The 12177-nt window shown below is 40.0% G+C and overlaps 1 protein-coding gene across 3 annotated transcripts in view; it reads right to left on the reverse strand.

The window, feature by feature from the left end:
* Positions 1 to 5898: 5898 nt before the first annotated feature.
* The window catches only part of MTHFD1L (methylenetetrahydrofolate dehydrogenase (NADP+ dependent) 1 like), a 157287-nt gene continuing 151008 nt past the window's right edge, over positions 5899 to 12177 (reverse strand). For all 3 annotated transcript variants that reach the window (XM_055810828.1, XM_055810827.1, XM_055810829.1), the window contains one exon: positions 5899 to 8937. The gene's annotated coding sequence lies outside the window, so the exon portion shown is untranslated. The remainder of the gene's footprint in view (positions 8938 to 12177) is intronic.

Here is a 12177-nt window from a genome sequence, read left to right on the forward strand (position 1 = left end):
CCTCAAAGTCTGCAGGATGTTGCTTGGACAACTCGAACGAATGAGCAGGTTAGTAGTGGTCTTAATGTTGTTCTTTTGAGAGGTGGTAGAGAAGTAGCTGTAATGTTTCTGTGGTCCAGGGGAGCAGCTGGATCATTTGCTTGTGTTGATTCTGACCACCAAATCTTTGCAGCAAGCCTTTGGTTTTTCAGCATCTCGCATGAATGAACAAGCCCTCCCATTTACAGCTGGCAAGTGACCGTACAATGTGTGACCTAGCTTTGTCATGTTTGTCCCTAAATCTGTATGTGAAAGTACAAATTTACTTGAGGAAATTTTGTTTACTAATATATAAAGCTTTGAGCAACTTTGAGCATGTGGTGGGACTTGGGGACCTCCAGAGGTCCTTTCCATCCTGAGTGTTTCTGCATAAACAGCATGGTTAGTGGCAGCACTATAGGTGAATATTTAAAATAATTATAAAATATTTTTATTAGAATAATTATAGACTTACAACCTGCTGAGTCTGTACTGGAATCCTCCCCTGTATTGAAAATACTTTTTAAAAAAATTGTTTTGAATTTATCTGGAGCTACCTGAATGTTAACATACTAGGGAATAGATCTGCAATATTGCACAGGCATCCAAAGAAGGAGATGGAAGGCAGAACTAGTAACTGGAGGTTTTGTGTTACAAGTTCTGCTTACTTCAGTAAGAACAATATTTGGTGCACATGGGTCTTGGAAAAATGACTCCTTTATATAGATTTTGAAACATTTTTGTCTCTTTTGGGAATGTATGAGCATGTCACTTACTAGCCATTATAGAACAATAGGTAAATTACAATATTTGTTGCATATAGGCCCTGCTGAAGAGGCAAAGCAACTAATTTTGTAGTAATGAAATAGCTGATGTTTAGCTTGCTCATGTTTTTATGTTGGTGTTTTGTTAATGCACTAAATACATTGCTGGGTATGTGCAGGGGTTAGACAAATCTTGACTTTATTCACAACAGGTATATTAGGGTGCAAAGCCAGATGGTCCTTGGTGACTATTAGCGAGCAAACTGTGATGCTCAGGGAATCCCCCTGCCCACGTTCTCTACCTGCCAGCTTAATGACTACGAGTTTCTGGCACAACTGCACAGTTTCTACTTACACGTGAAGAAAAACCCAAGTGTAAATCTGATAATAGGTAGTATGTGGCTTAACAATACAGAACTGCTGAGCCAGTTCATATTGGCATGTTATAAATTCTGGTTGTCATCTATTTGCCTACCGGGCACTGGGATTTAAACAAAGCACATAGAATTTAAAATGTGTGTTTGATTTTTTGAGTTCAGCATTTAAATTTATAAATCTGGGTAGAGGTGTTGGTGTGTTTTTTTGTGGTGGTGTTTTCTGTGTTTTTTGGTGGTGGTGTTTTCTGTGTTTTTTTGTGTGTTTGTTTTTTAATTAAAATCTGCTGCATATGTCTTTTCACATACTAAGCATCCTACATCTTTGCCTGGTGGTGGGCTGTGGGGGGAAGCATTTGCTCTGTTTGTAAGTTGAGATGCTGTGGGGAAGGTGCTTGGGCCAGCTCTGGGGCTTGGTGGCATGATGGCAAACATCTGCAGTGAGGAAGCACTAGTTGAACTGGTTCCAGTGCCAATGCTGTCTGAATGGTCCCTAGACATTTGTTTCAAGATCCAGGTGAGGCTTTCTTTATTCTTGCTGCAGTGAATGACTGTAAACGTTTCTGTAGCTGTTCAGGATCAAGTCAAACTGGTTAAGGCAATGTGAAATTCAAGGTTAAAAGGTTAAATGCTGCTAAATTTAAGATTCAAGCTTATGCACGTAAGTAAATGGTTACTTGGATCGTTTCCATTTCAGACGCACTAAGTAAGGTATGGCTTTCCAGCATCCATCTTCCCCTGCAGATGGGTACCGTAGTCATTTTACAGGAGTTATGAACTGAAAAGGTCCTCCCCAAACATGTTTTCCCAAGTATGCAAGCCTAATTGCCCTCGTGCATCCAGGCTTCTATCTATAAATGTTTGGTTATGGCTCTGTAGGTTCACTTCATCATCCCTTATACAGGATTAAACAGTGTATTCTCCTGTCAGTTTGTTCCTACCACTTGTCTTCAAACAGTGGAAAAACGTGAGCATTAGAGATGCTTGGGGTAAGAATCCATTCACAGATACACAAACATATTTGACGGGATCCTTTCACAGAGAGAGTTTTCAGGCTTTTCATTATTCTGTCAGAGCTTAAAGGGAGCAAACTAGAGTACCAACAGAAAAGTAGTACTGTAGGGAATATTTTTCCACACAGGTACTGTACTCTTTTTTTTTTTTTTTTTTTTTTTAATTTTCTTTTTTTTTCTTTTTTTCTTTTTCTTTCTTTCTCCACCCTCCCCCCCCTTCCCCCAGCATGGTGTTGTGATGATGATGTTGGCCTTTTCTGAGGGGTATGAAAAACAGACCATCTGTCTTTTAAACAGCTTGTGACACCCTCAGTTTGATAATTGCAGGTTGTCTATACAGCTTCCAGACATGTTTAAATTATATGGTCACACCAGGTATAACTCTTCCATTTCTGCTTACAAACTGGTGTGTGGTTTGTTTGCTGCTGAGTAAATGCAGTCATGGGATAGAGATGTCTGAATTTAGCAGAAGGTGAGGTTATCTGTTGCAGTGACCCACTGCAGAGGAGGCATGTATGAGGACCCAGTAGGTGCAGAACTCCGAGGCTGGTGCCCTCTGCCTGGCTCCACCGTAGTTGTTGCCACCCTGTTGATGCCCTGATGCCCTGCAATAGCTATCCCGTGATGCCAGGTGCAAGCACGACCTAAGATCTTCCTCCCATCTCTGGGGATCTGTTAGCCAGCTCCATGAGGGAGAACTGATGGGAAACAGCACACCGGCTATGAATTAAAGCATTGGATCTGGGTCTTCCCCAGTAGTGTTAACTCTCCAAGTATATCCTTCTCTTGGAAGGTACTTGAGGTTACTTTTCTTTTTCTACATTGATGACATCTTTCACTTGCTGCTCATCTCTTTTTCTACTCTTTCTTAGAAGCATTTGATTACACTGTGCTGATTTAGTGTTTCTAAAACCAGATTGATATTAAGTAATAACAATAAACTTTGTGAGAGTATCTTTTCACTTTTCAGTAGGAATTCGCAGATAAATGTGGTTTTGTTGGTTTGTTTTTTTTTTTTACATAGCCTTCTTCAAAACTACGGGTGGTAAGTTATATACCATTCAATTTAAAGGATTTTTTCAAGTGAGATTCAGTGAAATAACTTCTCAGACTCATTTTTATTTACATCTGCTGCTTTCATACAATTCTGTCCCAAAAGAGCCAATTTAACTCCTGTGCTTTGTTCCTTCATTTGCTATCTTCATTATTTTTCTTCTTTTATTTGTTCTTTTCCATTTTCCACTTACTAATCAGAATTAAACAACTTGCATAACTGGTCATTGCTAACAAACCAGGATCTAAAGTCTGTCTGACTTTCAGTAGTTCCAGAAGTGGAATCAGATCCAGGTTTCATCCTGGATGAACAACAAGCTTTTGCCAGGCACTAATGCCTGATACTGACCATGGTTGGACTTATTAAACATAGGAAAAAAATCAGCAACTGTATGGAACTGATGGGAAGGGCTTGCTTCATTAAACTGCTACCTTAGCCTAAGGTCATAAGGAGTAGACGAGGTAGTTTTCTTGCTTTCCCCCAAAACCTTCCTCAGGGGAGTTCACTTACTTCAAACACCTGAAAAACCATGTTGGCAAATACAGCTTTTTCTGACTGCAATGGAGACACCGAGGTGACACATGCTCCAGATGAGCATGAGCAACCCATGGAAGCAGCAAACACAGGGACGTTTGTCTCCTTGCAGAGACTTTGGCTGACTGAAAGCTGTGTAGGAGCTGGTCTGCTGCCCCCAGCTAGACAAAAGGCTTTCTCCTCCGCTCTCAGATTTCCCCTCAAGCCTTTTAGCAAAGTGAAACTGGAAGGAAACATCCTAGAATTCATATAGTGGTATAGTTATATGGCATGTATATAATACATGTTTGGTACAAATACAGCTGTAATTAAATTTTTCTGGAGAATAAATATAAACTGTGCACGTGATGAGAACATGCAGGTGCTGTGTTATATGGGCAACTAGCAGACCATGTCCTGAAAAGCTGAAAGTCATCTTTGGTTTAGGAATCTAACTTTGACCAGAAGTTGACAGTAATTGAGTTGCAATACCATGATGGGAATTGTCCAGTGGGAAACAGCTTTTAAAATGTCACAACTTAAATCTTGATTTAGTGTATTGCATAAATATGAGCATGACTTGTATTTGATACATCCTCTTTTTTTATTAGTATTCTGCAAAGTAAAGTTGGTGTGGTCGCTATACTGTGCGTGTTTTGTGTGTATTTCAGCTCTGTGCTTCCTCAGTGCTAACTTCTACTAGCGCTGCGATTTGTAGGTGCAGAGAAGAGTTTACCTTAGAAGGGACCCGGAGATCACGCAATGCAGGGCTGACTTAAAAAGTTGCTTCAGGGTTTTGTCCAGTTGAGCTTATGCTGGCATGTAGTATGGCTAGCTCTTCCCAATCATTACTCAAAAGTTTAAATTAAGAAGTTTACTTGGGAAGGAAATATTGAAGATTTTACATAACTGCATGCGCAAATACATACTCCCTCATGCTTGTGTGTATGTAATATATTACACCTAGGTGCATGGAGCTGGGAACTATTATTATGGCCACACTCATGGAAATATTTGAATTTGGCTCACTTTGCATAAACACTCTGGCATTAAACCCACAGCGTACAGTAACATGTATAGCACAGCAGTCCTGTTCTCAGGACATATGCTTGAAGGGACTGTTGGTGTTTCCATTTTGACCTTCTCAAGCAGGGGTTCCTAGCCTGGTCTTCAAATTTTTCTCTAAAATATCTTCTCAGAATATTCTATGAAAAACTGCATGTTAAAAGGGGTGAAACTGGTTACCCCCCCTCACCGCCCCAACAATGCAGTGGAGGGGAGAGACTTTGCATGTGCCTCCCATGCTCGCCCTGGCTGGGGGGTGGCCATCAGCAGGGCAGACCCAGGTAGCACTGCAGCACAAACCCAGGACTTGAGACCTGTTACATGTAGGTAAGTTCCTTGCTGAAACATTGTAGAGAAGCTGAAAAGCTGTTTGGAAATCTAGTCATGAGAAGCATGTTAAAAACCCAGTACTAATCCAAATCATATGGTTAAGACTACATTTAGCTATTTAGAAAACAGAAGCCATGTCCAGTATGTGCCCAGTATACTTGATTTCACCTCCACTTCCCCATTTTATTTACTCCTAGTCCCAGGATGCTTTCTGCTGTGTTATGGTCCAGTTGATTTAACGCCCGTAGTTCCTGAAGCTTTTGCATCGTTTGTATTTAGATCCCACCCCGAAAAGCTCACAGATACATGCTCTTGTACCTGATAATGCTTTGTGCAAACCCAGCTGCCAACTGAAGTGGAAAGTGTCCAACTGACCCTTGCATCTGATCCAGCCTTTTACAACAAGGACCAAAGGCAACAGCAAGGTATTTTGGGACCAGGACAGGATGTTAACCTGGTGTGTCCTTCCCTAAACACAAACCAGCTTCAAAAAAGACTGTACTGATGGAGAAGACCCTATGGACTACCCTCTGGTGCATGGCTCTGTGGCAACAGCCAGGGACCAAATGCATTCCTAGGTTCCCAGGACCCAGGAAAGAGCCCTAAGCTTTGCTTGCATCTGGCACTTGATTAGGAGGTGGCTGAGCTCCCCTTCTTCCTTGGTGTAGTTGTGTTCAGCTGGAGACAGGGGCATGACAAGACTAAGTGGCTTACGAGGAATTAAAGAAAAGTCGCTTTAAGTAGACAAGATGGTAGATAGAGAAATGTTAAATAATGGATGTACTTTATTAATGAATGCAGGCACTGCTTGTGCAAACCAAACATCAGTACAGACATACTTTATTTTCATGTTCATGGCAACTGAAATCCTGGGATTTTGAATTTCAAAATACAAACAAAGTCATTGTATGTAGTCTGAAGTATTTCAATGTCATTACAGAAGTAGTTCAGCAGTAGCAATAACAAAGTAGTCAGTCGCTACAAAAAGCAGATCTTCTGACAATAAACAACTGTATGGCGCTTAACATGCTTTAGCGAATGCAGGGCTAAGCATGGCAAGCTGCCTTGTAATATTACCATTACCATATGCCATGGTTCTGCCGTGTCACAAAATTGCTCAGACCAGATGCAAAAGCAGGAGCTCCACACCTGCAATCACATGCAAAGTGATATGCCTACCAATAACACCTTAAAAAAAGTCTTCGTTTTAAATCCTTCTTGATGAAGGCCTCAGAACTAGGGCAACCCTAGGGAACCTATACTACAGCAGTTTCTGCAGCTCAGCTGGTAGCCAATAGCTCAACCCCTCTGGATCACGAGACAGAATCTGCATGCCAACATGGATTATTTTTAACAAGTCTTCTACTAAAACGTAAAATGAAGAACTAAAAATGTAATAGCTCAAGAGACTTTGCGGATAGTCAACTAGATGGTGTGGGGAAAAGTCTAGGACAAAAGAAGAGAGGGTCATTCCAGCTTTCCTTGAATTACCGAAGCTATCAAAACAATGTAAGATATCCTGTGCACATGACAGTAGAAAAAACAGGATGTTTGTCAACTCTCAACTAATTGAGCCGGCATGATGTTATAGGGAGAGACTGATGGGTCAGATAAATAGTCCCAGTGTGTGTGACCTGAAGGGACAATACGGAGACTACGCTATGGAAAGGATATCTAGCAGCAGTCTGAAATGATTTCTAAAACTTGTTGCTCAGGCATCCATATCCACATGGAAGCTTCACAGGCAGCCAGCTAGTGCCATGTTTAGTATCCCATACCACATGGAGATAGGTCCAATGCACCTGAGGGGGAACCACAATGACCACTAGTAAGGCAGAGTTATGATGTTCTGTATTTCTTTGGACAAGACGGAGGGAAAATGTTATTTATTTTTCTTGTAAGGATGCTACTAGGAAAACTATGGCTGGCAACCACACTTTCTTCCAGAAAAGTCTTTGGCTATTTCTAGGCTAGATAGCTCAGTGTGTGCAAAACTAAATTACAACACCGTTATGTGTATGAATAGCATGGTTGTGTTTTGCGGCACAATTTAATAGAAAATTTCAGCAATCTCTCTTCCCAGTAGCTGAGAGCGCCACACTTGAATCTTACTTTCTGCTGATCATGTTTGTCCTGCCCCAGTGTAATTAAAGCATCCACAGTCTTGGCTGTTACAAGCTCTATCGTCTAATCAGGCTAAAATATCAAATAGCTCTTTTTTTTTTATGTTTAAGTTTATCTTCACAGAAATCCCCATGGTGCTAGGGGACCACACTATGAATAGAACAGTTCTGAAATGCAGTCAACAGACATTTCCGTGCTACTCCAGGGAAGGCACAGATAATTATTTTAATTGTCCCCAGTTTGCTCTTCTGTCCATAATTACAGTTTTGAGTTTATAAATAACGAAGCATGATTTTAAAAACCAAAACAAACCCCTCAATTTCAACACAGTTCCTGAGATAATTAAGTCTCCAAATGTGGCTGTGTAGAAGGGAACCAAAACTACATTGCAGAAGCCCATAACATACAGATGTGCGTAAGCAGAGCAAAGCGACAGGATGGAAAACGTCACCAGGAAAATAAACTCTCTCATCATTATTTCACTGCTTTTTACCTAAAAAACCCAATAGACTATTATCTTGATTCAACCTATTGTTCTATTGCTTTTTTTGTTATTGAAGGCGCCAACAGTCAGTCAGTGAGTTTCCTGAGGAGCAGCAGCTTGAAAAGCTAAATGCAGTATCCTTGTTTTGCTGCAGATTTAGCAAAAAAAAGACAAGATAAGTTACTCGGGTAAATTAACACACATGGTTTAAGATTTAACTTGTTCAAATACCCCCTTCAAATAATAACACACTCCAGTTTTACAGTATGGTGATTAAAACCTGCAGAACAAAGCAGAACAAAGCTCTGCACTGTTGCATCCTTGCTTGATGGACATTCCTCTGTTGTTACTGGGCATTGTGTACTGCCAGGGACAGGACAAGAAAAACTGTAGGTCAGGAGCCAGCACAGCAGGAGGCTTCATTAGGCAAGAACAGGAGCAAAACAGGGCTTCAGAAGGAGCAATACCCTCTCTGAACAACCAGTTTCACCACAACAAGCGCATAATCAGCTGGACAGACTGTAATATATGTATTGGGTAAAGACAGACCTATGGATATGAGACAGCTATGGCTTAAGCATTTCAAAAGATTTCCTTGCCCAACAAGGAAACAAATCATATATTAAAAACTTTTTTAAGAATAAATGCTCTGTTCTTTCTCTGCTTAATATCTTCCTTGCTTGAAGCTTGGCTGTTGCACAAATGCATCCAGAGCAACGCTTGATGATAACTTAAAAATGTGCAGTTAATCTGTGTGTGGTTTCAGCTCCTGAATGCCAGGAGCGAAAATGTATTTTTCAGAGAGAAATAGGCTTGATTACACAGTATAATCATGTTTATGCAAGTTTTTAGATGGCCAAGATAAGGGAAATACTTCTGTAAATGCCTCTGAGAAAAGACAAAAACTCAAAGGTAAAAAGTTTCTCTCTTTTTCCATGTCATTTTATCCACAAACAAGCATAAACCCCAGTCGAGAGCTTCCTGTACTACAGTGAGAAAGAAAAACTTTAGCTTGCCTTTTTTTTTTAACCTTACAGCTATATTTAATCGTAGAAACTAGTTTGAAGAAAGAGTAAACTTTTGCTCTTTGGTCTATCTTGACATTCCTCCAGAGACACGTAACAGGAATATTTCAGATTCATTTTTTGTCTTCTACTTGCAAGAAACAGGAAAGTTGCAGTTCTTAATTTCAAGGCTTCTGAAATGAGAAAGGTAAAGAATTTATACATTGAAACAAGATATCTTTGCTTTCTTTAAAGAAAAAAAAGATAGAAATAGAAGCACCACTATCTAAAAACAGTGTTTTAGTAAAACTGGATATTTTTGTCTTAACCATAATAATAAAAAAAATCAGTTATGCCACATGCGCCTCCCATTTATCATCTGTGTAACCCTACTAGGTGAGAAACAAAAACTTGTACTCGTATTCCAGTATGATACAGACTTAAGACTGTACATTATTGTAGTAAATCCTGCTGACTGAAACCCAATACTGTAGAATGAGAGTAAAAGAAGTCAGGTTTTTGTTTCATAGGATCAATTTTGTGGATGCAAATGAAAGGTCTTCAAATACCTCCTACCTGTACCTAAATGAATTAAGATGAAAACATCTAACAGTGCAATTTTAGGACCTCCGTTTTGGTGTCCCTCTTCATGGGCTTCTTTATGGCCATGAAGATGCTCACAGTCAGAGCTCTGGGATTCTCACATTCAGAAAAGCTCTGAGGGTGGCAAAATGCCCATGCTGTGTATTACAGTCATTCTGATGTTCTGCCAGTTCTGAAGAGGACAGAGTGCAAGAATATATCTGTAACTGTGGACAGCCGTGGCCTTACTAAGTCACAACAAACTGACGAAAACAACAACCTCCATCATCAGTCCAAGATACCCAAAGCCAAACTGGCACAGTAAGAGCAGGCACCTGCTGCCACTGATTAGAGGGATCCTCAGAGCTCACAGGGGTCCTTAACAGACTACTTCTGCAGAGCAGGTCAGGTTCATAAATTCCCCTCACTGTGCAAATACTACTTTCCTTTTTTTTTTAAAAATATTTCTTTCTACTGGCAGACTTGTCTCCATGTAAGTCTTACTCTAACTGGTGCTATCTACAGACAGCTCCTAAGGAAACAATTGCACTTACTTAGTGTATAAGCTGGGCAATACAATTTAAATGGGATACTGGCCATTGAGGAAGAACTAACCAGATTCCTTTGGGTTCATTTCCAGATGCTAATGTTTCAGTTTTTTAATAGAGTGTGTTGCTCCTACAGAGAGACCGTAATATTGTGCATTCCATGTATTAGCTATTTGTCAAAAGAAAAAAAACAGAGCTGACTTTTTTCGACAAAAGTTTTTGCTTGTATGACTTTTTAAGAGAATATTCTAATGACCGGTATTCTGTAAATTTTTGTAAGAGCTATCATCTCCTTGACTAATGCAGTGAAATGATGGAGGAAAATCAGAGAGGCTAATGACATCCACTGTCTCATCTCAGTGAGAGTCCCCCCAAAGCTACCCTTGCAGCAGGAACTTTTGCCTGTATCCTGTATCTCCTTCACCAGTTTCGTGAAGCTATGCATTGCAGAGGAGGATATAAACTGCACACTAAAACGACTGTTCTCAGGTCTGCACGCATGTTTATAATGAAACATCTCCAGCTATTCCACAAATCTCTAAATATTTTTCAATTACCCCATCTTAAAGATTTGAATCAGTCCTAATGAGCTGGCACACTATCATATTACTAGAAATTTTACATCATACACTAAAACACTAAGGAAAGAATTCAAGCAAATTTTCAAGCAAAAAAACCCAAACAGCCCCTTGATCTGCTGTCATAGAAACAAACCCACAGATACCTCAAAGCATAGTATTAGCTGCAGTGCGGGTTCACATCAGTGAATGTGTGAAAGCAAAGAATAATACTAAACTTCTCCACAGAAAGTTGGGAGTAAAGTTTATATGGGACTCTTTTTTCTCTCTTTATCCAAAATGAGAAATGCACAAGTCTAGCACATGAACTGGGTGAATTTTAGAACTGATGAACATTGACCACTTTGTGTGGTGCTCAGTGGGTATTACAGTACTCTCAAGGTGTTTATTTAGATTGTTAAAGGTGGGAACACAGGTGAGTATGTGCCTATACTGATGCAAAATATATATGATCAAGCTGGTTTTTTCTTTAAAAGGTTTTTACAACTGACTGAATCATTCATGTGTTTGATGCCACCAGTACCTCCACAATGGAATTAAAATAATTATTAACAATAGAATTCATTATTTCCTACCTGACTATTATGTTTTTGGGACTTTGTCAGCATTTCTTTTGACATCTAAGAAAACACCATCACTGACCGAAAGCCAAGTTTAACATCTTCATTTCATGCACAACTTCAAATGAAAGGCCTTCACAGTTGGAATGGAGTATTTCATCTGCTTAATTACCATGGTTCTTCAAAACTCATCACTCCATTGTTTGGATAGATTTACGTAAGACTAGGCAGTAAACACCCAATTACTCAGGCTATGTGAATCTGCATATAGATTTTACATTAGGATTCTACAGTCATTTCAAATGCTTCAGAAGTAATTACATGACTGACACATGATGAATCAATATGTATGCATGAAGCCATCAGACATATAATGTATATCAGTAACAAAAATGGGATATATGCCAAAAACCTGTATGCATAGCACTACCCAGCAACACAACAGTCAGTGATGGTTTGCTAACTGCTTTTTACTTGTCTTGACTGGTACACACGAAATGGCAGAATCTGCTCTCACCAGATGTTATGTCAATGCTGTAACATTCAGGTATGGGCAAGTGAACAGTTAATTTGGTCTGAACAGTAATCTTGCTGGGTTGTGCAAACCTCTCTCCTCCTCCAAACAATCCATCAAAACACAGAAACAGAAAATGAAACTGGAGTAGGCAAGGATTGCTACAACAGGGCTGAAGCACCTGGGCATATCCACCTCAAAGCTGTGGTTGATCTGGGGTCCCATCACAGTCCTGTTAGATCATAGTAGTATTGATCTGTGGAAGAGTAACCATTTTACTTTCCAGACCAATTTATTGGGGAAAGGGAGAGAGTCCCATCACAGACACATATGGTTTGTTTCAGTCAGGGTTACATCCTCTCTTACTCCACTTATTATGTTACAAGGTTAAAATGGAGTAGCGCGGAATATTTTCATAACAACTTGGATTTTTCAGTGAGGAACAGGCTACACAAAATTAAAGCAGGACACCAAGAAGATGAAGTACTTAGAGAAGGGGAGGAGTTGGCGGGGGAACTGCAACCTTCCAGAAAAAAGGAGAGAACCTAGCCTGAACAACAGACAGGCTAAGAGGATAGATTTGTGTTCCTGAAATGCTTATTACCATTTGAAAGAGATGACAGCAATCAGCGGGGGGGGGGGGGGGGGGGGG

The sequence above is a fragment of the Falco peregrinus genome, chromosome 7 (assembly GCF_023634155.1).
Source record: "Falco peregrinus isolate bFalPer1 chromosome 7, bFalPer1.pri, whole genome shotgun sequence".
NCBI classification, from domain to species: Eukaryota; Metazoa; Chordata; class Aves; order Falconiformes; family Falconidae; genus Falco; species Falco peregrinus.